At 35.8% G+C, this 17,765-nt stretch overlaps 1 protein-coding gene and 1 pseudogene across 1 annotated transcript in view; one reads left to right on the forward strand and one right to left on the reverse strand.

The window, feature by feature from the left end:
- PARN (poly(A)-specific ribonuclease) overlaps window positions 1-17,765 on the forward strand; it is a 200,475-nt gene that overhangs the window by 110,229 nt on the left and 72,481 nt on the right. The window lies entirely within an intron of this gene.
- Window positions 14,648-14,768, reverse strand: LOC141496734 (U6atac minor spliceosomal RNA; annotated as a pseudogene).

Genomic DNA, 17,765 nt, shown 5'->3' on the forward strand with positions numbered 1-17,765 from the left:
ATTTTGAGCTGTTTAAACACTTGAAGGAATCAGAAGTTGGAAACTAAATATTTCTGTCATTCAAATTTTTTTTTGAATTTTAGTGTTCCTCTTAAACTGCACTTCAGGTACTGTGATTTGATTGCAGTGAAACATTATAGGATTTGTTGATTGGGGGTTGCATGAAGTCATTTCACCTTTATATTAAAGACTAGAATAAAAAAATAAAATTAATGTTTCCAAATAGTTGATCATTGCACAATGTTGCAATTACTTTACTTGGTGTTCTCTTGATTCGGCTCATTTCCCATAAATCTTTCCGGGTTTTTCTGAAGTGCACCTGCTCATCATTTCTTATAACATAATAGTATTCCATTACATTGATATACATAACTTTTTCAGCCATTCCCCAATTGATGGGCATCCCCTCAATTTCCAATTTATTTTTTTTTGCCACTGTTAAAGGAAGATGAACTTTTAAAAGATGAGACAGGGCGGCTAGGTGGCCCAGTGAATAGAGCACCAGCCCTGGAGTCAGGAGTACCAGAGTTCAAATCTGGCCTCAGACACTTAATAATTACCTAGCCGTGGGGCCTTGGGCAAGCTACTTAACCCTATTGCCTTTCAAAAAAAAAAACCCTAAAAAAAACAAAGATAATGAGACCTTGACTTTATTGTTGAAGTAATTTGTTGAAGTGATCAGTCTCATGTTTTAGACTTTGGAATAAATATATTATTTTTCCCTCAAAAAAGATATCAGATTATGTATAGGGTAGCATGAATATGTGAATAATTTATAAAAAAAAACATTCCAGAAGTTAGGGGGAATAAAAGGAAGAAATTGAAGAGCTAGGCAAAAAATAGGGCTTATTTGCAAAAAAAAAACAAACCTAAAACAAAAAGCCCAACTAAGATTTTTTTCCCAGTATTTATTTCTATATTCTGATTTGTGTATTATGGAAATAAATTCTTTAAAAGTTTTGTGTTGGAAATAATTTTTTTGGAGGTGGGGGGAAATTGACAAGGTTTCTTTCCTCTTCCTTATAGTAAATTTTCTGTTTCCTAATATTATCTGCTCTTTGTATTACTTATGTTCATCTCCTTTCTTCCTTTATGTATATACCAAGGAGTGGGATACTTGAATGATTGAAAAGATGGTGGTCGCCTTAGCAGAAGTTGGGGAATTTGGAAGAGAAATGAGTTTGGAGGAAAAGATAACTAATTCCAGTTTAAACAAACTGAGTTTGGAATGTGTGTGTGGCATCTACTTTTGAAATATTCAATATAAATTTGGATTCATGGGACTGGAATTCACAAGAGAGACTAGAATTAGCAGTATAGATCTAAGAGTCATAACATAGAAATGGTCATTAAAGTTTTTGTGACCTGATAAATTTTCAGCCTGTAGTGTTTTGAGGGGTGAACTCAGAACTAGTTGATGTGTTGCTGATGATGCTTTAGCAAGAGAAACTATAAAGGAATGGTTAGGAAGAGAACAAAAAGTACAGCAACATGGAAATTCAGGAGTTGATCATCTTAACCAATTAGTTACATTTGAAACCTTAAAGTTGTCTTGGTTTACGTTTACTTTATTGTGATTTTGAGCAATAATTCATGATGAAAATAATAGTAATTAAAATTTACTTAGTACTTTATGATTTGCAAAGTATTTTACATACATATTCTGCTTTCAGTCTCACAACTTTGAGAGATGTTAGTTAGCAACATCTTTTTATGGTTAGGATACTGGAACACAAAGAATTTAAGTGAGTTGTCCAGAGTAACAAAGATAGGTGGGGTTCATTTTAAACCCAGATCCTTCTGTTTCTTAATTTAGTATACTCTTTATTATATTTTGCTTCTTCTTTCATTCAATGCAAACTAATTCATATTTATTTGCCAAATTTTCTGAGCTTAAAATTCGTGGGCTCCAAATAGTACCTATATTTTCGTGCTATTTTAGTTTTAAAGTACTTTAGATACAGGATCTAGTTTGATTTTTAAAATATTAAGAAATTGGTGATTTTATTTTGCTTGTATTTAGAGCTGAAAGTTAATTTCATTTTTTAAAAGCATCTTTAATGTGTAAATGATTGATATTAAAACTAATAATTTTATGAAAAGAAATGTATAATATAAGCGAGTGAATTTGTTTTAAAACTTTGGTCTTGAATTTTGCCAAAGTTGAGTGTTGCCATTTATCTAGCTAATGAAGATGAAAATTCAGAGTCACAACCCTTATCAGTGCTCCCCAGACATTTGGTGAGACTCCTTCCATCCTTTGCTTTCCAATAAGTGGTCTGATGGATTGTTTACATCTTTTCTTCTGCATTTTTTAGGTAAGCTAATTACTGTATGGCAGCAGTGAGAGAGGCTTTCTCCTTTCAGAATACTGCCCTTTGAGAGGGAAAACCCCTAGTCTGTAAAGTACTCTCCACATCTATTTTTATGAGCAAAACCTAAGAAGATAACAATTTTAAATGTTGCTTTAATTTATTAATGCCATAAAACAGAGACATAGGAATTTCAGGATGAAATGGACACACACAATAGTCTAGTCCTAATTTCCTTTTTTTTTTCCATATGAGAAGACAGACCCAGAGAGGGGAAGTAATTTGTTCAAAGTTGCCCAGCTGGATAATGACAGAACCATAATTATAAACAAGGTCTCCTGTCTTCCAGTTTTGCTCTTTTGCACTACACCACAAAGATTTCCTTTCATTGTAATACTACACATAACTTTTAACTACTTGGTTTTAAAATATATACCCCCAAATTAGTTAAACAAAATCTGACATTTGAGAAAGTTGATCTATTTCTGAGTACATTACCCTAAAGTAAATTTATTTGGTCTTCTGATGTTGAGTCAATTCTCATGATGTACAAAACTTTATATATTAGATTGTGCTTAAAACTTATTTGTAAGATGTCACCATTATGATCAAATTAAACATAATTCCAGTGATTACCTAAAAGAAAACAAAAAAGTGACCCGTCTCAGTTATTATGAAGCATTCCAATCTGTGACATTTTTCTGTTTGTTTTTTGGTTTTTAATTTGCCTATCTATATTTCTTGCTTCTGGCTTTCAGATATTCCAATTTTTAATGAGAAGAAATTAAAAGATCACAAGGCCTAGTGATATATGCTTTGTCATTTACAACTAGAAATAAATGTGAATTTTTTGTAATGCCTTTTGTCAGCCATAAATAATGCAGTCATTTTCATGGAAATTGTAAGCCCTTTTGATTGTTTGAATTGTCAGTGAACTATCGTCCTGTCGTATTAGTCTGAACCAGAATCTGGTGTTGCTATCTAATGATTGTCTTTAAAAATAATGATTTGGGGAGGCTAGGTGGCAGAGTGAATAAAGCACCGGCCCTGGAGTCAGGAGTACCTGGGTTCAAATCCGGTCTCAGACACTTAATAATTACCTAGCTGTGTGGCCTTGGGCAAGCCACTTAACCCTGTTTGCCTTGCAAAAAAACCTAACCCCCCCAAAAAAATAATGATTTGCAGCTGTATACCATTGGTGTCTTATATAACATAAAAGTATTTGATGGGTATTTATTTGATATATATGGGACTGACAGAACAAAACACTTTAAAGCTGTTCATATCACTGTGCAATTTTCTGTGATGGATTGCATTGGATCAGCTGTCTGTAATACATTCTCTGATCCCATAGTTCAATTCTTTATTAAGAGAATTTGATCTGTACTCATTAAGCTGTTGTATTTTATACAGTGAGATTCAGTCAGTGTAGCAGACAAATTAATTGGAAAATTGCAGGTGTTAAGTAAATGTAATAAGATAATTAGCCTTTTGATGCATGAATACTTTCATAGTCTTACCACCAACATTTCTTTAGAAAATACCAAGAACTGCAATATCATATAAGAAAATTTCATGAGTCACCTTTTTTCCCCTTATCCCCCAATTGACAATGAGAATGCAGGTTAAGCACCAAAGATTATTATGCTTCAGATTTTGATCTTAGTAATCACTATTATCTCTGATTGGAATAAACAGTTGGGTTTGAAATGTGCATTAAGACAGTCAAATGAGCAGAAAATGTTTTTGGTAATAAATTAATGGCAAATTTGAAACATTTCAGTTTTAAGAATAAATCCTATATTTTGCTCTCTAGTTTCATCTTTTTTTTTTTTCAGTAAAAACATTAAATACCTTCTTTGTGGCAATTATAGATAGGCATTTTAAAATACAAATGCAATTGAAATTTTAAGTTATAAGGAAAAAATGATTTCTCTTATATAGAGGATTTCTTCTCTCATTGCTTAAACAAGTAGTTTTAAAAATTTGTTTCAGAAGACATAGAGAAAATGACTTGCAGGCCAGGACAGAGTATGCTTTTATTCTATTTTACCTGATTTTGTTTGAGTTACAAAGTGAAATGGCTATAGCATAATGTCAGTCTAGTTCCCTGCCACTTTGATCTATCAGAAACATTGGAAACCATTGGCAAGTCACTGCTAACTGCTTGCTGCAATAGAATGGTGTATTTAGGTAGCAGTGCTGCCTCCCCATCCTTCCTGCCACAAGTTAGAGCACAGCCAGCATCTTCTACCATGGAAAAGGATTGAAACCTTAGCACAGGACTTATGAAAGTTAAATTGCACAAGGAAACTATATTGAGAAGACACGCATTACCTTAGAATCATATTTTGGCATATTATAGAGAAATAAAATCTTTCCTCAACTAACATTTTTCACTGGATAAGAATGTATGCAAAAGAAGGAGTCCTTATTGTTTTCCCACCCTCACTTGAGTTTTTTTGCATCTAAATTTTGCCTGATCCTATTCAATCTGTATATGAAATTTAAATTCAGAAGTATTATGTCTTTCTTTTCCACATTTTACTTTACCTGACTAATGTGCCATTCTCTTGTCTATACTTGATGCCTCTCATTTAACAAAAATCTTAATTACAAGGAACCCTTAGAATCCCTTTGTTGTTCTGTAATCCACAGAGAAAATGACTTTATAAACATGTCTGTGGAGATCCATTTCTCTGCCCTACTGCCAGTAATAAAAAAGATTCAGACCTGGTTTTCAGAATTTAGCTCTTATCATCAGAATACATAGTGACAATTAACTAGAAATACTTGAGCTCTTTTGAATCCTGAGTGGTCAGCCAATCAACCATTATCACCTTTCTAATTACATAAATAGCATATGGTTAAATTCTACCAAGAAAGGTGCTTGAGGTCTTTTACTTAACGCCTTTCTAACAGAATGCTTATGCAATCTAAAGGGAGCAAATAGAACTTAGCTATGAATTACAACTACTGTTTTGGCCATGATGGGAAAATAAAGTCTAGAATTGACTCCAGGGAACATGATTGGCATTGGTTTTGTTCTTGTTTGTTCTGCTCTCAGGTAACTATTACCTTAATGCATTTCCCATAGTCTTTAAATGTACATTTTCAGGGAGAACATCCCTATGTGGGAGGATAGAGTGAAGGACATATCTAGGCTATGGATCCATAACCTCTCACTAATGACTCAGCACTATACTAAACCACAAACCTTCAGAGGACAGTTGAATTATTGCTTTAATAAAATGGCAACGTGTTGCCTGGCAACCTGAAAGTTTGTATGTTTTTTTCCCTTTTTAGCAGAACTGCCCAGTGTCAGCTGCTGGCCATTCACATGGGGCAGTGTGGGGTAAAACTTAGCTGTTAGTTTTCTAATTGTTTCCCAAAATTCTACCTGCAATCCACTTTGCCTCCTCTGTTCGTTTTTTTGTGTATCATTAAACATGTTGTTATGTATTACTCATAAATGTGCTTTTTAGGGAATTAGTGCTAGAAATGGCATTCTGGTTTTTTGTTGTTGTTAGTCTCAGGTATTTTAATTTCTAATCCAGACCTGTGGATTCTTAACTGAACATGAAATAGGAACAACATTGTAGTCATGTGACTAACTAAATTTAATCAGAAATATCCAATTATAGTGATTTAAGTAAACCAGGCTTGTTCTTTTCTTAGTGTTAATGGTCCTTAACTACTTTCCTGTCCTGAAAAGGGAAAAGTGCAGTGTTTAGAACAGTCACTAGAACTTATCATCATGGGAGAGCCTAGAATTTTATAGTGAACTTATAAAGCAATTGATAGCTTTTTCATGTTACAATTGTACTGTGTTCTTGCCTTCACAGAAACTTATATGAAATAATGGAAATTGAGGTGCTAAATTAAAAATTAGATTTTGAATCAAAATCAAGTTTTAAATAAATGGTAATGTGGGAATTTAACTATATAGTGCAATGTCCTAGAAACAGGGAGAAATGTGATTGAAGAGATCAGAGATTAGTTCTTTAAAAAAATTAATAGTTATTAATATCAGGACGAGAAAAGGAATTCTGAAAACAACTAAATATATCCAACAAATCAAATATAATGTTTTACTCTCATAGACTCAGAAAAGAAAATTAAGGTGATATATTTCCTCATATTGTCTTCAAAACTAAGCATGATCATTATAATTATTGTCATTATTCATAGTGATTGTTGTCATCTATATTTTTAATGTTGTCATTTTGTGTATTGTTTTTCTGGTTCCACCTCATTTTTCCTCAGTTGATATCTTCTGGTATATATCTATATCTATATTCTTCATATTGCTCATTTTTTATGGTTCAGTCATATTCCATTGCCTTCATGTACTATAGTTTATTTAGCCATTGGTCAATTGATTGATTTTTCTCTAGTTATTTTCTAGTATGAAAAGATTTGATATTTAGTGTATGTGGAATAATACCTTTCTATCTTGAACTTCTTTGAGAATATGTGCCTAATAATGAGCTCTTTGGATTAATGGACATTTTACTCACTTTTTGTTTTTTTAAGCATACTCCCAAATTGCTTCCCAAAACTGTCAGACTACTTGATTGCAATGTACTGGTGTGTGTCTCTTTCCATAGCTTTTTCAACATTGACTGTTTGTGCAGTGAATAGAGCTGAACTTGGAGTTAGAAATGTGGGAATTTAAATTCATCCTCAGAAACTTAGTACAAGGGGTGGCTAGGTGGCACAGTGGATAGAGCCCTGGCCCTGGAGTCAGGAGTACCTGAGTTCAAATCCGGCCTCAGACACTTACTAATTACCTTAGCTGTGTGGCCTTGGGCAAGCCACTTAACCACATTTGCCTTGCAAAAACCTTAAAGAAAAAAAAGAAAAAAGGAAAAAAAAGAAACTTAATACAAGTCACTTAATCTCCATTGCTCCATTCCTCCTCTGTAACATGGAAGCTACCTGCCAGTATTGTTGAGGATCAGATGAGATAACATTTGTCAAGCACTTATTCAATTATAATCTTCATTTTAGTGGCTTGCCAGTTAGAATTTCAGGCTTGAGACTTGAATTTGAAACTTCCCTCCAACATTACTGGCTATGTGACACTGGGCAAACCTCTCAGGTTTGGTTTTTTTCTTCTTTTAAATGAGGATATTCTCGCCTTACTTCCCTGGGTTATTGTGAATATCAAAGGAGATAGCATCTAAACACTTTGCAAGTCTTGAAGCACTATCTAATATTATCTACTATTTTTATCAGTTATTGGAGCCAACTTTCATATTGTTAAAAGTTTGCAATTTTCCTTTTGAGAATTGTTTGTTCACATCCATGGAGCAGTTTATTCATTGGAGAATGGCTCTTTGTTTCATATATTTGTACTTGTTTCCTATATATCTTCACTACTGGACCTTTGTCAGAAAAAAAATCATCAGAAATTCCCTCCTTTCCCCCTTCCCCATCAGTTTATAGCTATGCTTCTTGTTCTAGTTTTAGTTCATACAAAAATTTTTCAATTTCATGTAACTGAAGTATGGTCCTAGAATCTGTTTTGTCTTCTTTGATTGCCTCTAGGGAGGCCTTGTTTAATTAAAAATTCTCCCTTAGCTGTAGCTGTGAAAAATCACTGTAACATGCAGTAAGAAGTCCTGAATGGATAATTGCCAAGAAAACTAAAGTAAAGAGAAAATGATCAGAATGTGATTGGGGGTTGGAAGAGTCATTAAAATAGATTCTGAAGACTTAGTTGAAGTACAGTGAAATTGACTTGAAAAGTGTCCCATAGTGGGCGACATAGGACAAATACATTTCTGTGGGGGGTCCAGAGTGTGAAGATTGAAACTGAGTAAGTAAGATAGAAAAGATCTTGCTTGCATGATAGTTCCTGGGCAGGGTAGTGTTGGCTTGAGTGTCAGAAGAAAGATGAGTGTCTGAGGAGAAACAAAGAAAACTTTAACCATTTCATAATTTTTTATGGGCACTACATGAATTTACTTTTTATTTAATTCAATTACTTTGTTTTTATAAGTTGGGAGAAGCATCTTTGGTGACTGAGACACTTTCTCCCAGAAATAATGATTCACTGCAGGTGTGAAACCACAATCTGATAAGTACATTTTGATCTTTCTACCACTTCTCTCTTCTTGGGTTTTATTTGGTTAATGAACAAGCTGAGTCATCAGCTCTATCAGTTCTTTTCTCAAATAAAAACCACATCCAGGCATCCATATAGATAGTCAACTAAGGCTAAAATATTTCAGCAAAACAATCATCAATTTTTGATTAACACATAATTCTACCAATAGGTCTTAGGATTCTTGTTAAAGCATAGTGATACTTTTCTAGACCTTTTGTATATGTAGTGATAGGGAAACTGAAGAGGTAGAAAACAGGTGCTGGTTTTTGTCACTTTGTGAGGTACATTGAGGGACCTTGCACAATGTCTTCTAAATAGGTGCTCACATGTGGAATTAAATCTCTGTTTTTGGAAAAGGGATGTGTAAATTGAATTTTTGTTAAATATGATTGTTTTTAACTTTAAGAAAACTTGAAACTTAAAGTAATCCAATGAGGAGTCATTTTCTTAAGTGAATATTAATTATCACCCCTTTTTTGGTTAGCTTAATTTTTTCCTATGTTGCTTCTTTAAAAATATTTTTTTGGATTATTTCCATAAAAGTTATTGATAAGGTGATTCATCTTTAGTAGTAAATACCATTCAGGGGCCATGTGTTAAGTAATTAGGCCATAATTACCTTTCTGATTCATCTTATAGTTTTCTGAATAGTTAGCAACATATAAGAATTATCTTAGATTTAATGATTCTTCCTATGCCATCCTAATTTTCCAGCTTATTTTCTAAGATCTGTCTGACTTTAAATGTTTAAATGATAACTTTTAACTAAGTTTGTACAGTTAGTACAAATTACAAAGTACAGATTATTTTCTCTCATAAAAACTGAAGAATATTAAGATTGTTCAGGTTTTTCATAGTTGTCAGTCAGGTTTGTCAAACCAGCTAAATATTTTATCACATCAGTAATAAAGTTTTGTTGGACTTTTCCCCCCAAAATTATCCTGAGTAGTGAGTTGAATATTTTAATATTCAGATTGCATATCTATTGATTTTCATATGCATTCATTTACAAGCTTCAATATTTTTCCTTTCCCATAAATTCCCTTAACTCTATATTTTAAACTTTATTCAGAATTCACAAATGTTTATTCATTTCATTATAAAATTATTCACTCCCTTCTTCTCTTTGCCAAAATAGTTTATTGTTTATAACTGATTTACAGATTTATTTTGTCTGTGTATTTGTGGTTTTATGCTTTGGAGAATTTGTAAACGGTAAGCAGGAGCCCCCAGGCAAAGGAGCCTTGAGTACTCAGCCTAGGTAGGGCAGTAGAGAGAGACTTGGCAGGTCTGTCCTCTGTCCCTGGAACAGGACTCTGGGACTCTGACCACATTCAGATCCTGATCACAGTCTAGGCCCATCATAGAACAGCAGGCCGCCCCCCCACCTCAGCCCTGGGGCAGAGGGGTACACTTGTGGTCATTCACAGACCAGGAGGGAGGACAGAGCATCACACACTGAGATACTTGTGGGGGGGTGTCCCAATAATACTCAAAAGTTCATGAAGCACCCCAAGACCAGGCACAGGCTGGGAAAATAAGTAAACAGAGAAAAAAAGAGGAACACCATTGAAAAATACTTTGTCTGTGATCCCAAGAAGGATCAAAATACCCAGTCAGAAGATGAGGAAGTCCAAGATCCTGCATCTAAAGACTCCAAGAAAAACAGAAATTGGGCTCAGGCTATAACAGAGCTCAAAAAAGATTTTGAAAATCAATTGAAGGAGATAGAAGAAAAATTGGGGAAAAAAATGAGAGAGAGATGCAGGAAAAACATGAAAAAGAAGTCAGCAGCTTAGTCAAGGAGATCCAAAAAAAATGCTGAAGAAAATAACATGTTAATAACCAGCATAGGTCAAATGGATAAAACAGTTCAAAAAGTTATTGAGGAGAAGAATGCTTTAAAAAATCAGAATTGGCCAGATGGAAAAGGAGATGAGAAAGCTCCCTGAGGAAAACAAATCCTTCAGATCTAAAATGGAGCTGAAGGAAGCTGCTTATTTTACGAGAAGTCAGGGCACAATAGTTCAAAACCAAAAGAATGAAAAATTAGAAGAAAACGTGAAATATCTCATTGAAAAAACAACTGATCTGGAAAACAGATGCAGGAAAGATAACTTAAAAATTATTGGGATACCTGAAAGTCATAATCAGGAAAAGAGCCTTGACACCATTTTTTAAGAGTTCCTACAGGAAAATTGCCCAGATATCTTAGAAGTAGAGGGCAAAATAGAAATGGAGAGAATCCACCGATCTCCCCTGGAAAGAGATTCAAAAAAACCCCAACCCCCCAGGAATATTATTGCCAAGTTCCAGAACTTCCAAGTCAAAGAAATAATTATTACAAGCAGCCAGAAGGACACAGTTCAAATACCGTGAAGCTGCAGTCAGGATCACACAGGACTTAGTAGCGACTACATTAAAGGCTCGTAGGGCTTAGAATATAATATTCCGGAAGATGAAAGAGCTCAGGATGCAACCAAGAATCAACTACCCAAAAAAACTGAACATCCTCTTCCAGGGAAAAAGATGGACTTTCAGTGAACCAAGGGAATTTAAAATGTTCCTGTTGGAATGGTCAGAGCTGAACAAAAAAGTTTGATCTTCAGGTACAGAACTCAGGTGAAGCATAGAGAGCAGAGGAGAAGGGTAAAATATGATGGACTTAATGATGATGAACTACATGTATTCCAGCATAGAAAAATGATACTGATAACACTCATAGGATACTTCTTACTTAATAGAGCAGGTAAAAGGAGCATTTATGGATGAGGCACAGGAGAGAGCTGAGTTTGAAGATATAATATATTGTAAAAATGGAATCAATGGCTAAAAGGGAAATGTAAAGGAGCGGTAGAATAGGCTAAGATATTTCATATAATAAGATTTTTTTTTATTACAACGAGCTATTGCGATATGGAAGGGGGGAAGGTGAGGGGGAATGAGGGAACCTTCACTCTCATCAGAGGTGGCTCAGAGAGGAAACAGCATATTATCCTCTAGAATAAGAAGGAGAGAAGAAGGCCAGGGGGATGGGGGGTATATGAGTGATGGAAGAGAAGGTGGACCATGGGGTAGAGTGGTCGGATATAACACATTTTCCTTTTTACTTTTTGCAAGGGGCTGGGATTGGATGGTCTGTCTGGGACCACAGGGTTGGGTAGTTGCTTGGGCCTTAGGGGTGGTAGGTGGGCTCAGGGCCTCTTGGTCCCAGGGCCAATGATTAGACTGCTGTACCACTCAGCTACCCTACAGTACATTTAAGAAGAGGGACAGAGTGAAAGGAGAGAGAAAATATAGTTGTATGGTATTGGGGAAGTACAAATGAAGGGAGTTGTAATCAGCAATGGCAACAGTGAAAAATTATGGAAGTAGCTTTTGTGATGGACTTATCCTAAAGAATGTGATCCACCCACGACAGAGCTAGTGGTGTTGGAACACATACTGAAGCACATTTGTTGTTGTTGTTGTTGTTGTTGTTGTTGTTGTTGTTGTTGTTGTTGTTGTTGTTTGGGGGCATTGCGGAGCAGATGGGGTTGGGTAGCTTGCCTGGGGTAACACAACTGGGTGGTTATTGGGTGTCTGAGGCCAGATTTGGGTCCGGTGCTCCTGACTCTGTGACTGGTGCTGCGACACCTGACCACCCCTACTACTGTTATTGTTGTTGTTATTATTATTATTATTATTATTCCCTTATTATTTGGGGGGGGTTGCAGGGCAGTAGAGTTGGGGGTGGCTTGCCCAAGGTCACGCAGCTGGATGATTGTTGGATGTCTGAGGCCAGATTTGGGCTCAGATGTTCCTGACTCCAGGGCCAATGCTCCATCCAATGTGCCACTTAGCTCGTTGTTGTTGTTGTTGTTGTTATTATTATTATTATTATTATTAATTTTAATTTTTTCCTCTTTATTGATCACGAGTCTATTTTTTGGGGGGAGGGGTTATTATGTTTACTCTTAAACAAGAATATTTTAATAATGTCTAAAAGATATCATTTGTACAAAAATTAAATAAATATCAATAAAGATTTAAAAAAAAGAAAATTCTGCTATTGTGAAAAAGTTTGAGTAACTTTTGGAATTCTTTGGAATGAGAATTTACCAGTTCACAGTCTACTGAGCAAGGAGGGAACTAAGCTGAGATCCCCAGCTCGTGCAGTTCATAGACAGCATTGGTCCACCGAACAGCCCCAGGTCAATTACGCATTCCTCTCAGATTGGGGCTGTTAGGGCTACTCAGTGGACTGACAGGTAAGGCATGTCAGAGGCTCTCTCTCTAGACCATTTGGCCTGGCTGTCTCTGGGCTGTCTTCAATGGAATGCCTGCCTCTCCTTGCAGCTGGAATCACCAGGGGCTCACCCTCAGAGTTGGGCAGTTCAGTCCAGCCCCAAGGGCTGAATAGGGGTCCTGAGCTGGAGCTCTCTCAACCTGCTCAGAGCAGCACCCAACCCACTGAGTTTGAACTGTGAGAATCTACGCCAGTGAGCTGTCTCCCAGTCGAAGATGTCAGATTAATTTCCACCTCACTCAGCTAGCTATGCGTTGGATTTCTGTTCTCTGCTCTGAGTACACTCATGCTCCCATGTGACTGGTAGTGGTGGAAGATGTACCACTCTTCTTTTGTGGCTTCTGTCACTCCAAAATCTGTTAAGTGATTTGATTTATATCATTTCTGAGGGAAACACAGGAGAGCTTAACAAAATTTCTGGCTTCTCTCTGCCATCTTGGCCAGAAGTCAAGGAGAAACTTTTTTTTTCTTAATTAGCAATGGTTAACAGAATATTTTGCTGGTCTTCCCACTGTACTTCCATTATTAAGAACTTGTACTGTATTGTAGAAGAGTCATTCAGGAGTGGGGCAAAGCCAAGATTATGGAGTAAATCCACTGAGCTCTATCCTAAAACCCCACCAAATACCTTCAGATACTCTAAGCAGATTCTAGAGTGGCAGAACCCACAAAGAAATGGAGTGAAACAATTTTACAGCCCAAGCCAACTTGGAAGATTCATGAGAAAGATCTGTTGCATAGAGGTGTGAGAGAAATGCAGTTCGAAGTAGATTGCACTACCACAGGTAGCAAGGCATCAGTAGTGAGCCACTCAGTTCAGAGACTGCCATGGGCAGCTTGGAAGGTCAGCAGGAAAAGTCTGTCATACCAGAATGGGACCTTAACAGTGTCAACCAGTCCTTGGGAGACATTGAATCAGCAGCAACACCTGCTTCCTGAGTTCTCGGCCTATAGACCATAAGGGGGTTGGAAGGAGATTACCAGGGTCTCTTTACTGTCACTGAAGCAGGATTCCATTGCTTTACTCATATTTGGATCTAGGTTGAAGTCCTGGGTCACAGTTCCAGGAAGAGAAAGAGCAATAGCAGAGTAGAGCTTGCTGCTGCAGGAGAGTGGGAATCCTCTTCACAGATCATGCACAGGCAGGAGAATAGTAAAAACCTCTTCTTACACCATACCACCTTGGAAGAGCTGAAAACATGCAGGTCCCTGGAAGTATCTCTGAAAACAAATTTTAAAAACCCCAAAAGTTTGGAACAATATACCTCCCCCCAACCTGGAAGCAGAGCCCTACCTTAGCAAGGAGTTAAAATCTAATCACAGATGGGGGAAATTATGACGATAAGGGAGATCAAAATATACACGTAAAAGAAGATAAAGTCAAAACTAATACATCCAAAACCTGCATGAAAAATATGAATAGTCTCAGGACATGGAAGAAACCAAAAAAGATTTTGAAAACAAGTAAAGGGAGGTAGTGGAGAAATTGGGAAGATGCAAAACAGTCATGACAAACAAGTTAGTAGCTTGGTTAAGGAAACCAAAAATTACTGAAGATAATAACATCTTAAAAACTAAACTGGGCCAAATAGAAAAAGAGATACAAAAAGCCAATGAGGAGAAAAATGCCTTAAAAAGCAGAATTGGCTAAATGGAAAAGGAGGTACAAAAGCTCAGTGAAGAAAGTAATTCCTTAAAATATAGAATGAACCAAAGTGAAGCTGATGCCTTTGTGAGAAAGAAAGAAAAAATAAAACAAAATCAAAAGAATAAAAACAAACTAGAAGATAATGTAAAATATCTTATTGGAATAGTCACTTGATGCTCAGCTAGGTGAATAAAGCATTGGACCTATAGTCAGGAAGACTCCTCTTCTTGAATTTAAGTCTGACTTCAGACACTTATTAGCTGTGTGACCTTGGGTAAATCACTTAACATGGTTAGATGCCACAGACTATGGTTCCTTAACTAAATATTTGTTGTAAAGGCCCCTGGGACCACTTAACATCCTTATCAAGGGAGTGCTAATCTTTTCTTTCATTTTTGTTAGCATTTGGGTCCAGGGCCATGATTAAGAGGAAAGGCCAGGGGTGTTCATATTGAGTGCCTAGAGGTGAAATTCTTGGACCAGCACAGGACAGACCAGAACAAAAACATTTACCAATGAAAGTTGGAGGTTCAAAGACGATCAGATACTATGGTGTTATTCCCATGACTCACTGGGCAGCTTTCAGGAAACCAAAATCTTTGGGTCCTTGGGAGAGTGTGGTTGCAGTGTAGAATAAAATAGACCATTGTGAAAGAGGTTAGGATAATTTTACCATATTGATGATATGTCACCTAGTAGGACTAAAACCATAGTTCCAAACATTGGTTCTACATAGTGACAAAGACTGGCACCAAACATTGGATATACTTACTGACAAAGATTTATTGCCTGACATGGGAAATATGTGATTGGATGGGGATCCAAAAGGGTGCAGCTAACAATTGTGGAACTTTGACTGAATATGGCTAAGTTAAAATCCCTAATTCTTGACATTACTGAAACATTGAGGTTGTGCCTCAGTGACATGGAAAAGATCTATATCTAAAAAGTCAAGATCACCCGGTATCCAGACCAACATCAGAAGTCCTGATTCTACATTGTCAGGCCACTGGATTAGGGAAATTCTTGAAGAGGCACCATTTGATGTAATGGCCTTCTTTTATTATGAAGAACAACAATCACTTGAACTGGAGAACAAAATGGCAAACTACTTCAGTGTCTTTGTCAAGAAAGCCTCAAATGAGGCCATGAAGAGTTAGACAGGAGGGGCAGCTAGGTGGCTCATTGGATAGAGTACTGGCCCTAGAGTCAGGAGTACCTGAGTTCAAATTCGACCTCAGACACTTACTAATTACCTAGCTGTGTGGCCTTGGGCAAGCCACTTAATTCCATGTGCCTTGCAAAAACCTTAAAAAAAAAGTTAGACAGGACTGAACACTGAGAAGAATAACAAATAACCTTTTAAGATGCATAATGTTACAGATCTAATTAGACATAAACCATTTTTCTGTTAGAAAAAAGAATATGGTGTAAACTTGAAAATGTATTCTTCTGTCAACATATTTATTGAAAAGTTGACTAGTTGCTAATAATGAATTTTTTTAACATTGCAAATCCTTAAAATAAAGAAAAGCATAAAAACTGTATCCTTAGTCCTGTTAGTCCCTTTCTGGGTCAGCAGCAATAGTTTTTAGAGCCCTAAAAAGAGTTTTAGAGCAATAGTTTTTAGTTTAGAAAAAAGGAGAAAGTTTGTTAAAGATCACAGTTTTTAAACATAAGTAAAAGTCCTCATCTGTTTCCTGAGAATTACTGGTATAGCAGTAGTTTCTCAGCTTTTGTTGTTACCTTTCATTTTTCCACTTGTTTTCCTTAACCCTTTGTGTGACTGTACCTGGCTCATTATGGGCTTAAAACATTCATCTGCTGCAATACCTCTAAAAGTCATTGAATTATGTACTGTGAATTTATGCACATTTCCTTTGTAGTAACATTCATTCTCATAACCACAGAATTTGGAATAAAATCATTGAGAACAATGAAATACATATGTAGAACATCGCAACCATTTTGATTTTGTTTTATCTGCTCAGATATTTAATTTCCCAACTAATCTTAAACTTAAGTCATTAAACTTAAAGTCATTAAGTCTTTGTTCCCTTTAGCCAGTTTACCTGTCATCTTATTAAATCTTAAGTAATGAAATTTATAAGAACTATTGGAAAAGAGGTTGCATTCCTTTTGTATTGTCCTTCCTTTTTTACTCAAGTAATGTTTTTCAATTATGTGGGTTTTTTTTAGGTTTGTTTGGGTTTTTTTTTTTTGCAAGGCACATGGGGTTAAGTGGCTTGCCCAAGGCCACACAGCTAGGTTATTAGTAAGTGTCTGAGGTTGCATTTGAACTCAGGTACTCCCGTCTCCAGGGCCGGTGCTCTATCCACTGTGCCACCTAGCCGCCCCCAATTAGGTGGTTTTAAAGTTTCTGTTCATAGTATGTTAATTTTTTTTGCTAAATGTTATTAACTTGAAAAGTAATTTCATATTAAATAAATTATGTTTCCCTTTTTATTAACATAAACCTCCCCACTAAAACAAAGTGTTTTAATTCAGGATTTAAATGTTAATTTTATGACAAAAATTTAATTTGGTAATAAATTAATGGTATTTTATTACATAATGTTGAAATCTAACTAGCCATAAACCAAAATTATCCTATTAGGAAAAAAAGAATACAGTAAGAACTTGAAAAAATACATTGTTTTATCAGTATATTTATTGAAAAGTTATATTCACCATTGTATAGCTTAAGTTGGTAGTAATGAATTTTTTGTTCAATGAAATTCCTTAAAATAAAGAAAAATATAAAACCATATTCTTAGTCTTGTGTAGGCCCTTTCAGGATCAGCAGCAGTAGTTCCAGAGTGATGGGGGGGGGGGGGTTTGTTAAATATCACAGTTTTTTTAATTAACATAAACATTAACAACTGTTGATTCTGATGCTTGTTCAATGAACAGTGAGTGGTTATAATCTTGTGATTAGTCAAGAAACTTTAAGTTCCTGTTGTATGTTACTTAATATTAGTGCTTCATGCTAAAGATACAAAAACAGAATGGGAAGGACCAATTTTGTCAGACTAGAATAATGAAAAGATGTTAGCCAGAGCCAGATTTAAATGCCAAGCAGAGATAATTTTATTTTATCTTATAGGTAGAATGGAGCCACTAGAGCTTCTTGAACAAGAGAACAATAGTTGGACTTGGGCTTTAGTAAGAACTTTTTGGCAGCTTTTGTGAAGAGGAGAGAGCATAGAGTCAGGAAACTCAAGTCATGAGGCTGTTGCAGTAATCTGAATTAGAGGTGTTGAAGACTTGAATTAAGGTAATGACCATAAGAATAGAGAAAGGAATAATAGAGGATGTGGGGGCATTTGATTGGCTCTGGTGTCTAAAGGATAGTAAATGTGTCTAGGATGACTCTGAGATTTTGAAACTGGGTAGATGAAG

Source organism: Macrotis lagotis, chromosome 8 (assembly GCF_037893015.1).
Source record: "Macrotis lagotis isolate mMagLag1 chromosome 8, bilby.v1.9.chrom.fasta, whole genome shotgun sequence".
Taxonomy (NCBI): domain Eukaryota; kingdom Metazoa; phylum Chordata; class Mammalia; order Peramelemorphia; family Peramelidae; genus Macrotis; species Macrotis lagotis.